This window comes from Pongo abelii, chromosome 12 (genome assembly GCF_028885655.2).
Source record: "Pongo abelii isolate AG06213 chromosome 12, NHGRI_mPonAbe1-v2.0_pri, whole genome shotgun sequence".
Classification (NCBI taxonomy): Eukaryota; Metazoa; Chordata; class Mammalia; order Primates; family Hominidae; genus Pongo; species Pongo abelii.
This window is the reverse complement of record NC_071997.2, coordinates 99736281-99749936: the sequence shown is the minus strand read 5'-3', so window position 1 is coordinate 99749936 and position 13656 is coordinate 99736281. Positions and strand designations below refer to the sequence as shown.

Below are 13656 nucleotides of genomic sequence, written 5' to 3'. Positions count from 1 at the left end.
TCTGGACAAGCGTGTGGCATTGGCTCTCAGTGGACAGTTCATCTCTCACAGATGAACAGTTTACTTTCAAAGATTATAATAGCTACTCCCCCTGGCTCAAAGTAGGATTACACAGTTAATAGAGAGAGCTGTAGCAAAGTTTGGAAAGTGTGATGACAACATTATGGCTTGAGAAGAAGAAAGTGCCGATTTTCCTTTGTTTGAGCTTGTTACTCATTTTGCTTTTTATCTCATATCATATAACTTTTTGCAAAAAGTTACTAAACAGAAGATATGATCTCATATGTTTCTCTTTTAATAAATATTTGCCCACATTAATACCTGCAACTACAGAGGATTCAAGCCAGTACATTTTAAAAATGGATCTTAGGCGGCCAGAATTGGATTAATCATACTTTTTGGCTCATTACACACTATTGTTCTTACTTGTAAATAAACTGTCATGATTCTAATGACTTGAATACTTTTTCTTGAAATATAGTTGTTTAACTTTTCCCTAAATTTGGCAAAATAATTGCTGTCTGAACTATCTAAATATAAAGCTAGCTTTGGACAGGTTTGGAACATGTTTTAAAAATCACACATAGGCTTTCATGATAAAAATCAGGGTTTGAGATCAGAGGATGAACTCATGGACTTCTTTGACCTTTTATTCTTGCGGAACTTCAGAGTTGAGTGATCCATTGATGCTTGGTTAAGTGACATGGGTAAGGGTTCAGTCAACTGTTTTCAGTTGTTGTAACATGACAGAACATGCTAGCCATCTTCAGTGGGCGTCCTCAAAACAGAAAGGGATGGCTTTAGAATTCTGTTTGGAAATGACCTAGGAAGTCAGTCATCTAATCTAGCTTCTCCAGCCCTGCTGCAACCCAGGAGTCCTCTGGGTGCCTCTGCCACAGGCAACTTAGCCTGCACTTGAATCTTTGTAGGGACAAGAAACTCACTCCCTCATGACCAATCCTTTTCTTTCAAAGACAACTTTAATGATTAAAAATAAAATTGGTTTTGTTGAGCTTAAATGTGATTCCTTAACACTTCTACTCATTTGCTGGTATTATTGGTCTCCACTTGTAGATGACACAAAAACAGTCCTCCTGCTTATAGGGAATTCTTTGTTGCATATAAATTCTGACTTTTGTCAGAATTTGCGTTTTCTCAGCGTGCTTCTCTCCGATAAGATCTTACGGTATCTGCTCAATTCAACAAGTTGAGAATCAGTTACATGCCAGGCACTGCACTGTCCTCAGTGCCTGGGTGGGAGAGGTAGGGACACAAGATGAGTTGGTTCCTGCCATCCAAATGTATGCTGCCACGTGAAATGCATTGGAAAAGCACACAGATTGATACAAGAGAGAAACCCAGTGCCATCGGGGTTCAAAGGAGAAAGAGTGGTATCAAACTCAGCTGTGCTAGAAGAGCTTCAGCATCAGGAGGGAAGGGAGATAGGCAGGTAGGATATTTTTGCAGGTTGAGATGGGAGAAGGGCATTCCAGGAAGAAACCAGTGTGGACAAAAGCCCAGGGATGGGAAACATGAGTTTGTCCTAAAGAAGGGGAGTATCTTATTTGCTCAGCATGTAGGATGCTTGCAGAGAAAGTGAAGGATTAGATGGTAGGTTGATCCCAGAGCTCAGACAGGCTTGATCTCTCTGCCTCAGTTATTTGTGTGTTGGTACTAGGATTCCGTTGCAGGAGCACAGACCTGGATTTGATTCCAGGTATTGCCACAGAGCTTCAGCAGCCTAGTCTGAAAATGGAGATTTGTGTCCATTCTAAGGATTCCAGGACATGTAAGGGAAGAATCCAGCACTCTGCCTGGTACACAGCAGAGGAGATCAGTGACAGTTGTTATTGCTGAATGTGATAGGCCTCAGGAGAAGATCCTGCAGGGGGTTCAGGGTGGCGCGTGGAGGAAGACCTGTGAGAGATGCTCCTCCAGCGGGAAGGGAAGGTGTGCGTGGCAGTGCTGGAGTGGGAGTGGGGAGTGGGAAACAGGGCTGGCATCAATGGGGAAGCTGGAGTCAGCAGAACTGGAAGCAGATTTAATGTACTGGGCAGGAGGAAGAGGAGAAGTCACCTCAAGTTTTTGTTGGGGAAGGAGGGTTAGGCAAGAGTGGTTAGTTTGGTATCGGGTGCTTTGAGGTGCTGGTGGGCCTGCAGATGGAGAGAGCCCACAGCAGCTGGCAGCAGGGGGATGCTGGGCCTTAGGAGTGAGTCAGGGAGGTGGAAAATGCAGCATGAGGAGGGTCAGGATCCAAACGGTGTGCTAGGAATGCGGGCACGTGCAAGCAAGGGAGGGTCCTTGATCATGTAGAGCCTGCACTTTGGCGTGGGTACATGGAAAGCAGCCAGCACCCAACCAGGGCTGGCGTAAAAGCAAAGAAAGGAAATAATTCAAGAGACACGGGGAAGGGAAAATTGGTGGAGACAGCCTGACAGATGATTCCCAGTATCTTAGAGTTCTCAGGAAAAAACTGAAAACAATCTTCACATTGTTTTTATACACACACATATGCACACACACTCCCTCTCTCTCTCATATATACAAGTTCAATCCAAACACCATCTATCATTTGGTCCTGTTAGTTTCCTCAGAAAAACCCTCAGGAAATCCTTGCTCTCCCAGAGATTGTGTCTATGTTTAGAAGATTTTTAGAAAAAGCCTATTGTTAAATTTTAGTTTACTGGGTAGTCACTAGGAGACCATAGAAATGTAACCCACATGTTGGCTGTATTGAGTGGCCTTTTGTTTTACTGAAGATCGTGTGGGGAAAACAGGACTCCATCTTTGGTGAGTGGCTCTTCCTGGTACTGTGAACCCAGGGAACCCAAGAAGGGAAGCGCTGGGAGTCAGGGATCACATGGCCTGACCCCCTTGTGAAACAGATGAGGAAACTGAGGCCTAGGCCATTGGAACCAGCTCAGGGTCACATGGCACATGGCTCATTTGAGGCAGAGCCTGTGGCTTGATGTTGGGCATTCCTGCTACTTGAAGTTACCTATTTATCCCAGGCCAAGAACCTCTGGGCTCATTTACAAGTGGATGGCCCAAAGAGGGGACTTCAATTAGGAGCGTGTGTGTGTGTGTGTGTGTGTGTGTGTGTGTGTGTGTGTGTGTGTGTGTGTGTGTGTGTGTGTGTGTGTGTGTGTGTGTGTGTGTGTGTGTGTTGGGGGTTATTCAGGGACCATTCATTACAGAGCTTGACTGTGGGAAAGAGTAGTCAGATCCAAGTGATTATTGTAGTGCCCTCATCATTTATTAGCAGATCTTTCTAACAAGTGTCCTACAGAGGAGAGTGCTAAAACATGAAGGGTGAAACCATTGTCATCAGAGGTCTTTACGTAGAACCTAAATATCCACCCACTCGAGTTAGCAAGAGTTAACATTCACTGAGGACTGATGGTGTGCCTGGCACTAAGTGTGTTTTCTATGGAATGTGTCTCATTTCATCCTCTTAGTGTCTTTATGAGATAGGTACTATTATTATGCTAATTTTACAGATCAGGAAACCGAGGCACCAAGGGATTAAGTAACCTGCCCAAGGTGACACAGCCAGTAAGTGGTAGAACCAAGATTATACCATCTGTTAACCTCAGAGTCTGCACGCTTATCTAATATTAGTGAATCTTTTTTTTTTTTTTTTTTTTTTCTGAGATAGAGTTTCGCTCTTGTTGCCCAGGCTGGAGTGCGATGGTGCAATCTCGGCTCACAGCAATCTCTGCCTCCCAGGTTCAAGCAATTCTCCTGCCTCAGCCTCCCAAGTAGCTGGGATTACAGGCATGTGCCACCATGCCTGGATAATTTTTGTATTTTTAATAGAGACGGGGTTTCTCCATGTTGGTCAGGCTGTTCTCGAACTCCTGACCTCAGGTGATCCACCCATCTCGCCCTCCCAAAGTGCTGGGATTACAGGCATGAGCCACAGTGCCCGGCCACATTAGTGGTTCTTAACCTTGCTGCGTATAAGAATCTCTTGGGAAAATTAAAAAAAATTCCAGTTCTCAGGCTACATCCCAAACCAGTTGAATGAAACTCATAGGAGATCTTGCATTGGTATTTTCTTTTAAAGTTCTTCAGCTGGGCTTGGTGGCTCATGCCTATAACCCCAACGACTCAGGAGGCTGAGGTGGGAAGATTGCTTGAGGTCAGAAGTTCAAGACCAACTTGGACAACATAGAGAAACCCCATCTTTTAAAAAATACTTAGCTAGGTGTGGTAGTACGTGCCTGTAGTCTCAGCTGCTTGGGAGGCTAAAGTAAGAGGATCGCTTGAGCCGAGAAGTTTAAAGCTGCAGTGAGCTATGATCACACCATTGCACTCCAGCCTGGCAACAGTGTGAGACCCTGTCTCCAAAAAAAAAAAAAAAAAAAAAGCTCTTGAGATGACTGTTACTCATAGCAAGGTTGAAAACCACCAGGGTGCGCCACAGCTGGTGGAGATGTTGTAGGGCAGTGCCTCTCGAACTAATGTGCATAGGAATCTCCTGGGGGGTCAAGTGCACATTCTGACCTAGAAAACGTGGGGTGGAGCTTAGTCTGCATTTCTCACACGTGTCCAGGTGATGCTGTGCTACTGGTCTTTGACTTTTCTGTCTTGGTTGAAGGCTAATCATTGTGGTTGTGTCCAACTCCAAGATTTAATGGCTGTAGTGATACTTATAAGAACACATGATTTGGCCAGGCGCGGTGGCTCACGCCTGTAATCCCAACACTTTGGGAGGCCGAGGTGGGCGGATCATGAGGTCAGGAGATCGAGACCATCCTGGCTAACATGGTGAAACCCCATCTCTACTAAAAATACAAAAAAAAAAAAAAAAAAAAATTAGCCGGGCATGGTGGTGGGCGCCTGTAGTCCCAGCTACTCAGGAGGCTGAGGTGGGAGAATGGCGTGAATCCGGGAGGCCGAGCAAGATTGTGCCACTGCACTCCAGCCTGGAGACAGAGCGAGACTCTGCCTCAAAAAAAAAAAAAAAAAAAAAACACCACATGATTTTACTGTGTGTCAGCCTAAGAACATTACATACATTATCTCTTGCCCTCTCAGCAGCCTCTAAAGGAGGTATCATTTTCCCCCTTTTATAGATGAGGAAATCGAGGTCTATTGAGTTTAACCCTAGTCCTAACCTGAGTCTTCGTAATCTTACACCTGTGGGATTAACTACCATGCTATGTTGCTTTCCTATACATGTCGATATGTATTTCCTATATACATATCGATACAGTTACCAAGAACATCTTTTATGGCCTTGTCTTTCTTTTCTAACTTGATGGATTATGTTTGGAACTCTCTTAGTGTATTCAGGATGCTATAACAAAATACCGTAAACTGGGTGGCTTATAAACAGCAGAAATATTTCTCACAGTTTTGGAGGCTGGGAAGTCCAAGATCAGGATGCCAGCTGCTTCAGTGTCTGGTGAAGGCCTGCTTCCTAGACAGCCATCTTTTTGTTTATAACTTCACATGGTGGAAGGGGCAAGGAGTCTCTCTAGGACCTCTTTTATAAGGGCACTAACTCCATTCATAAGGGCTTCATCCTTATGACCTAATCACCCTCCAAAGGCCTCACCTTCTAATATTGTCATATTGGGGGTTAGGATTTCAACATATGAATTTTGGGAGAGTGGATACAAACATTCAGCCCATGATACTGTTCATTTATTTAATAAATAGTTTTTTATGCCTACTGAGTACTCAGAGCTGTGCTAGATGCTGGGGATGCAGTGGTGTTAAGAGCAGACATCTACTATGTACAAAGTAGAGTGGTTGCTGCTGTTGTTTGCTTGGCTACTAGTAGCCTCTAGTAGAGGCTACTAGAGGCTACTAGAGCTTCACAATAATATCTGCATGGCACTTTGGAGTTTTCAAGGAACTTGCACAACAAACCCATGAAGAGTTATTATCACCCACATTACACAGATCAGGAAACTGAGGCTCCAGAGGTTTATGTGTAGTCCAAGGTTGACTGTCTAACTTGCAAGGGGCAGAGCAGAAATGTACACCCAGGCCAGTCTCGTGCAGTTCCTACTATGCCACACTGCCTCCCACACTACACAGGGGTGGTATGGGTGGAACTTTTTTTTGTTTTTTTTGAGACAGAGTCTGTCTCTGTCGCCCAGGCTGGAGTGCTGTGGCACAATCTTGGCTCACTGCAGTGTCCGCCTCCTGGGTCCAAGCGATTCTCATGCCTCAGCCTCCCGAGTAGCTGGGATTACAGGTGCACACCACCATGCCTGGCTAATTTTTGTATTTTTAGTAGAGACAGGGTTTCACCATGTTGCCCAGGCTGGTCTCGAATTCCTGACCTCAAGCAATCCGCCCACCTCGGCCTCCCAAGGTGCTGGGATTACAGGTGTGAGCCACTGCACCCAGCCTGGATGGAACTTAATCTCCATGCTGATGCCAATCAAAACTCACGTGGCCAGATGTGTTGGCTCACTTCTGTAATCTCAGCGCTTTGGGAGGCTGAGGTGGGAGGATTGCTTGAGGCCAAGAGTTTGAGACCAGCTGGGCAACAAAACAAGATCCTGTCTCTACAAAAAATAAAAAAATTTGCAAGGCATAGTAGGGCATGCCTGTAGTCCTAGCTTCCCAGGAGGCTGAGGCAGGAGGATCACTTAAGCCTGGGAGTTTGAGGCTATAGTGAGCTATGATTATGCCATTCCAGCCTGGCCAACAGAGTGAGACTCTATCTCTAAAAAACAAAAGAAAACCCCACACACATGCTATTCCTGAATCAAATGGAGAGTGGCTTCCCCTGGGGTGCCTAACCAAGCTAAATGCTTTTGGGATGATGGGATGGTCGGGATCCTGTGCCTTCATTCCCCCGCCTTACCAGGTGGGTTCAGAGGATATCAGGGGTTGAAGAGCCAGGGCAACACCAAAGCTGTGACACCCTCAGGACGCAGCTGGACCCAGAAGATGTGCAGACCAGCTTAGGTTTGTTCTAGTTTTACTTGAATGAATTGTGGAGAACACAATTCTAGTTGTGGAGAACACAAACATTTTGACCATAGCAGGACCCCCAGAGACCATATTCCAGGAACCCAGCAGTTACTGGCAACTTTTCTGGTTCCAGGTGTCCTTGTTCTTGCCTCCTTATGTTGGACCTGGTAGTGGTTTATGAGAAAGTGTTGTATGTTTCTTTATGAAGTACGTTTATGATGTTCAGACTGTTTCCAGTAAACTTTGTTATCAGTACCAGAAAGGCTTATTGCATTTGCAGGATATAAATTCTAGATTTGAGCATGGTTCCTGACTTAATGGACCATACTAGTCCCTTGAAAAGCTTATTGAATTATAACTCTTGGACTCCTCCCCAGATCTAATAATCAAATGGATCAGGCCTGGCGACCTCTGTTTTTGAAAGCTCCCCAAGCCATTTTAATGTACACTAATATTTAAAAACCATGGTTGTTGGCTGAGCACGGTGGCTCATGCCTATAATCCCAGCACTTTGGGAGGCCGAGGTGGGCAGATCATGAGGTCAGGAGATCGAGACCATCCTGGCCAACATGGTGAAACCCCGTCTCTACTAAAAATACAAAAATTAGCTGGGTGTGGTGGCGGGCACCTGTAATCCCAGCTACTCGGGAGGCTGAGGCAGGAGAATCACTGGAACCCGGGAGTCGGAGGTTGCAGTGAGCCAAGATCGCCACTGCACTCCAGCCTGGCAACAGAGTGAGACTCCGTCTAAAAAAAAAAACAAAAAACCATGGTTGTTATGAACTGAATTTTTGTGTTGCAAAAACATATAACTGAATGTTCTGAACTGCAAAATTTCTATGTTGAAACCCTACCCCTGTGATGGTATTAGGAGGTGGGCCTTTGGGAGATAATTTGCGTTAGGTGAGGTACTGCAGGTGGAGCCCTCATGACTGAAATTGATGGAGAGTCATACAAGAGCTTTCCTCCCCACTCTGTTCTCTCCCATGTGAGGATACAAAGTGATGTTAGCAGTTTGCAACCCAGAGGAGATCCCTCACCAGAACCTGACTACGCTGGCACCCTGCCCTCACACCCACAGCCTCCAGATCTGTGAGCAGTAAATTTCTGTTATTAGCCGCTCAGTTCCTGGTATTTCGTTATAGCAGCCTGGGCTAAGACCATGGTCTGGACAAGTGGTTCTAAAAGTGTAGTCCCTGGACCATCAGCATCACCTGAGAACTTGTTAGAAATACAACTTACGAGGCCCCACTCAGACTTACTAGAAACTTAGGGATGGGTCCTGCAAAGTTTTAGCAAGCCCTCCCTGTGATTCTGTTGCTTCCTAAAGTTTGAGAACCACTAGATCCTTGTGATTCAAAATGTGAGCTGTGGACCAGCATCATCAGCAGCATTTGGGGGCTTGTTAGAAATGCAGGGTTTCTGGCCCCACGTTTACCAACTGAATGAGTATCTGCATTTTAGTGAGATCTGGGCATATTCACATTTGAGAAGCTGCACTCTAGATAGTCGTTTTCTTTCCTGGATGTGCATTTTAACCTAAGATGCCTTAAAAAGATACCAAGGCCTTGCCTCCACCCAAGGTGATTAAGACAGAATCTGTGAGGTTGAGCAAGGCCTAGACGTGTGTGGAGACCCCTGGTCTAAGAGTTGGTGCCTAGATTGGAGCCCAATTTTCACACCTAAAGGAAAAGGGGTCAGGACTCCCAACACTGCTTTCTCCTTCCTCCTTTCTGCTCTTCCACCATCCCAGAATGTGACCCCACACCCAGGCTCCAGGAGGGAAGGCTCAGGTCTCCCTGCCTCAAAAAGATCCAGAGGCGGCCGGGCGCGGTGGCTCACGCCGGTAATCCCAGCACTTTGGGAGGCCGAGGTGGGCGGATCATGAGGTCAGGAGTTCAAGACCAGCCTGGCCAATGTGGTGAAACCCCGTCTCTACTAAAAATACAAAAATTAGCTGGGCGTGGTGGCGCCAAGATCACACCACTGCACTCCAGCCTGAGCGACAGAGTGAGACTCTAAAAAAGAAAAAGAAAAAAAAGATCCAGAGGGAAAAGTTCTCTTTATGTTTTCAGGGTTGTGTGTGTGTGAGAGATGGAGGGAGGCACAGACAACAATGTTGTGTGTGTTAGAGGGATGGAATGCTTTATCTGGCACCAGGCCACAGTGCTTCTGACACCTGATGTATGTAAGAGTCACCTTCACAATGCAGATTCCTGGGCTCTACTCCAGAGAGCCAGTATCAGTAGGGCTTGGGAGGGACCCAGGAATCTGCATTGTTAGCAAGTTCTCCCAAATTCTTATGTGAAAGTCTAGGGTCCTGCTCTGAGACAAACACTACTCAAAGGCTGTGATCTGGCTGATTCTCAGAATTACTTGGAGAAACTAAAAAGTACAGGGCTCCAGGCCTTGCCCCAGCTCTTCTAATTCAGTAGGACTGACGAGGCCCAGGAATCAGAATGTTGTAGTGTAAACATATCTGAAAGCAATAACTTAAGCCTACCCTTAGAATGACCCTATATGGCAGATGCACCTGAATGTGTGTACTGAGCTACGGAATTCAGGATTCATTCCTTGTCTGTGAGGGACATCTGAGCCCCACGCTCATCCCATGGAGCATGAGCCGTGCATGAGATTGAGACCTTTGGTTTTGGGTTAAATGGAGGTTGCCAGATGGAGGTGGAGGTTGTTGGGGGAAGGGTGCTAAGTGAAAATGCGATGTAAACTGCATGCTGTTTGCAAGTGGTCGCAGGTTTCCTGCCCAGCACACTGCCACTGGGCCTTGCAATTATCTTGTCCAGCCCCTCCCGCTGGACTGTGTGTAAGGCAGTCTCCTGTGTGGCCCGCTGCCACTGGACTCTCTCCTGTCTGTAAGTGCCCCATAAAACCTCATGCCTCATTTGCTGCCTCCAGATCTCTTCTTGTCATTTCTGTTGAGGTTAATAGGGGTTCAGCATAGTGCACGTTTAATAAGTACTCTGGGTTTTTCAAACTGTGTTCTCAGAAACCCTTAGGATTCCCCCAAAGTATATTGGAGGCTACCAAGGGGGAGAGGTAAGAGGAGAACCAAGGTTGTTGACAGGAGGGGGGTTCAAACACTCACCCCGCTTTATCTGCTTCATGTATTAAGCTTCAGTGTAAAATTGCATTTGAAAAGAGGATTTTTTTTCCAAATCTTGAAAACAAGTCATAGCTGTTCATTGATAAGGGCCTCTTTAAAGTTGCCAGTGTTCTCCTTTTGAGCCACAGTTCAGGACAGCCTCTCGCCCTTGTGACCACCCGTCCTTTGTGACACACTGACCTTTAGTCCCTGAGCTGCCTCATACCTGGCCCATGACGCTAACTGTCCACAGTGACCCTGACTCCATTCACATTGTGAGATTGCCTGGCTCTGCCTTTTGCCCCAATTACCAAATTCCTTTACTATTGAAGGAATGCTGGGCACACCAGAAATGTGCTTTGTACAAATCATAGTACCTCAAGACAGTGAGTCTCAAATATGACTGTGGCTTTCAAATACTTCTCTGCACCAGAGTCATCTGGAGAGCTTGTTAAAGCCCAGATTGCTAAGCCCCAAACCCAGAGTTTCTGATTCCATGTGTCTGAGGTGAGACATGAGAACTTGCATTTCTAGAAAGATTCCAGGTGGGACTGATGCTGCTGGTCCAGTGACCACATCTAGAACAACTGCCTGAAGATTAAATAATGCTGGATACAGCTTGGGTCCAATTCTCCTGTTAGGTGTTTTCTCACTGAGTAGTTCTTCCTTTGATGTTAAAATATGTGAGGAGAAGAAGTGGCTTTCCCAAAGGGTCAACAATAACTGGAATGAAGAAATCAGTGTCAATTAGGATTATGGTTCAGTCCTGCTCTGCACTAATTAGGTTTTGCTGGACTCACCTGCCCAGCCAACAGCCATTTATGACATTGTTTCTGCAGGACAGTGCATTGCATAGTATGGTCCCTGTGCTGCTCATCATATAGGCCCTGCCAGAATGGGTGGCAATGACAAGGATCTGACAGTAGCTTCTTATTGCCAGGGCTTGATCAGAATGTGACAAGTCATTGCTGAACATTGGTTACCATAAAGGCAAAGGCAAATATTTTGTCTTCCCTGAAACAAATAGTAAGAGGAGAAAGTATCCTGTTGTAGAAACTCCCATTTTTGTAGAGATTCCATCTTTTCAGTCTTACACACTTGCAGAAAGCTGGCATGGTGGCAAGGCAGAGGTGTCCTGTCAGTGGCCAATCAAACAGCAAACACATGCTCATGGTCACTGCTGTCTAGGTCAGAGGCCTTCAAAGCTTTGATCAGATACAACACCAGTCACTGTTGGGAAATCCTCCTGGACACGTCCCCTCAGTTGTTGAATGTTTTGACCAGGCAAATGACTATAATTATTGTTATATTAAAAAAAATAGCCTTTGAGTTTTTTAACCTCTGTAATGGTTCAGCTCAGTGGTGGAAAATATTTAACTTCAATTTTCAGCAGTACACCTGAATGACTTTATTAACTACCCTTGAACAAATGCAAGGGGTGAGTTAATAAGGTGGTTACATTTGTGCAGGTGGTGGAGTGGGCATCTGTGAGACGGTGGAAAGAAAATGTGTGTGTTATGTTGGGTGGGTAAGGACAGGTAAAACCACCTTCTCCTTTTCTGTGTGTGAGGCTGGCTGGCTGCTTTAGGATAAATACTTCCAGGTGAGTGTGAGCACAGACGCTGCTAGGCACTGTCTGGGAGTACCCTGGAAGGTCAGGCCCAGCGTCTCTTCTCCATAGTGCTCTTGTGGGTGGATTTTCCAGCTCTCTTTATCCTGCCTGCTGAAGGAAGTAGCAGATAATCAAAAACGTAAAAAGAGGTCCTGGGCATGATGCCCTGAAAAAACATTTCTATCACTGGGCTGACCACTTTGGTTTTTTGTTTTGTTTTGTTTTCTTTTTTTTTTTTTAAAAACGGAGTCTCACTCTGTCACCCAGGCTGGAGTGCAGTGGTGTGATCTTGGCTCACTGAAACCTCTGCCTCCCTGGTTCAAACGATTCTCATGCCTTAGTCTCCCAAGTAGCTGGGACTACAGGTGCATGCCACTATGCCTGGCTAATTTTTGTATTTTTAGTACATGTGGGGTTTCGCTGTGTTGGCCAGGCTGGTCTTGAACTCCTAACCTCAGGTGATCTGCCTGCCTTAGCCTCCCAAAATGCTGGGATTACAGGCATAAGCGACTGTGCCTGGCCTAGGCTGACCACTTTGGAAACATCGCATTCGATTTTGTCCTTCCCTTACAATACGTAGAATAATAAAAGCTAGCAATGCTGGCAGGCTTCCTGAGTTCCAGACTTTGTACTAGTTGCCTGACATTGAGGTGGGTTCTGTTAAAATGGGGTTGTATCATAGAAACATTGAATGTGCTTGAATGACGACATGTGCTTGGCAGAGGTAAAGAGATTGTGTTAAACAAAACGACCTGCTCAAATGTAGAAAGACATTTTGAGAGCCAGTATGTTGGTCCTACTGAGTAGATTTGCAAGAGTAATTATGACTGTAAGTGATTTTCATCTTAGGAACTAACTTCACTCCCTGCTTTGCTCCGCCTCCAAATGAGGCTTTTTTCAACCATCCCCAATTTATAGATGTTGCAGTTGAGGCTTAAGAGGGTTAAATAACTTGCTAAAGGTCATGCAGCCAGTTAGTGATGGAAGTCAGATTTAAACCTATAAACCTACGCATTCCGACTCTGAAGCTTATGCTTGTCGCCAGTGCTGGGGCATGCTGTAGTGTACGCAGAGCTGTGCAACCAGGTGACGGCAGAACTTGAAGCGCTGTCCACGCAAGGAGTAACTGCAGGAGTGGGTATATTGAGTCAGAAGAAAAGAAGTCACAGGCAGGGTGGTAGAGCTTCCTTCAAACATTGTGGAAAGGGGAGGCAATGAATGTAGCTCTGGGCATCCATTTTAACTTGGAAAGTTGTCAGAATCAGAATGTCACTTGTGTCAAAACCCTGACAAATAGAGCTGGGAGAGGCCATGAAAAGAAGGTTCTCACACATATATGCCTGATAACAAGAACTGTCACAAAAACGTCTGCAAAAACCACAACCTTGCACAAAGGCCGTGGCAGTCTTACACACAAAAACGTATTTCTGCAAGGACATCTGCCCAGCAACTGCCTGTCCAACGTTGGGTTGATGCCACCGTTGTTACTGATCCTTGTACCCAAGGATAATTGTCTCAAAACAACTTATATAGCCATCCTTATTTTTCCTTGAAAAGCCCTCGTTTTCCTTTATCTCCCTGAATACGCTCACATGGATTCCCATTGCAGTGCCCATTCCTTAATAAATATCTTTTTCTTTTTTTTTTTTAAAGAGAGTCTGCCTCGCTGATTGTTACTTAGGTTTGATAAGGTAAAGTCTTTTAAAGATGGAGCTGTTCCAACTTCAGTGGGCTGTTTGCAGGTAGAGATCCTTGTTGGAGCTACTTGTGCAGAGAGATTGTAGGTGAGTTTTAATCCTAGGATAAAGTCCTGCCCATCCTGACAGTCAGTGACAGTGACTTAAGCTTTGGCCACACTTTGGCCAGTTTGTTTGTATTTGTCCTCATAGAGTTCTGTGGGCTTTATGATAAGCTGTTTGATGGAATCCCCTTATATAGGCATGGCGATTTTTTTTTTAAACAGCTTTATTGAGATATAATCCACATACTGTACAATTCTCTT

The 13656-nt window shown here is 45.4% G+C and overlaps 1 protein-coding gene and 1 long non-coding RNA gene across 12 annotated transcripts in view; one reads left to right on the top strand and one right to left on the bottom strand.

The window, feature by feature from the left end:
* The window catches only part of LTBP1 (latent transforming growth factor beta binding protein 1), a 446431-nt gene that overhangs the window by 47572 nt on the left and 385203 nt on the right, over window positions 1–13656 (top strand). The gene's annotated exons all lie outside the window — the stretch shown is intronic.
* Window positions 5653–10210, bottom strand: LOC129057725 (uncharacterized). The gene is made up of 3 exons (XR_008522462.2): window positions 10046–10210; window positions 7571–7689; window positions 5653–7106 (listed from the first exon to the last, which is right to left on the bottom strand). It is a non-coding gene; the product is annotated as an uncharacterized LOC129057725 (long non-coding RNA).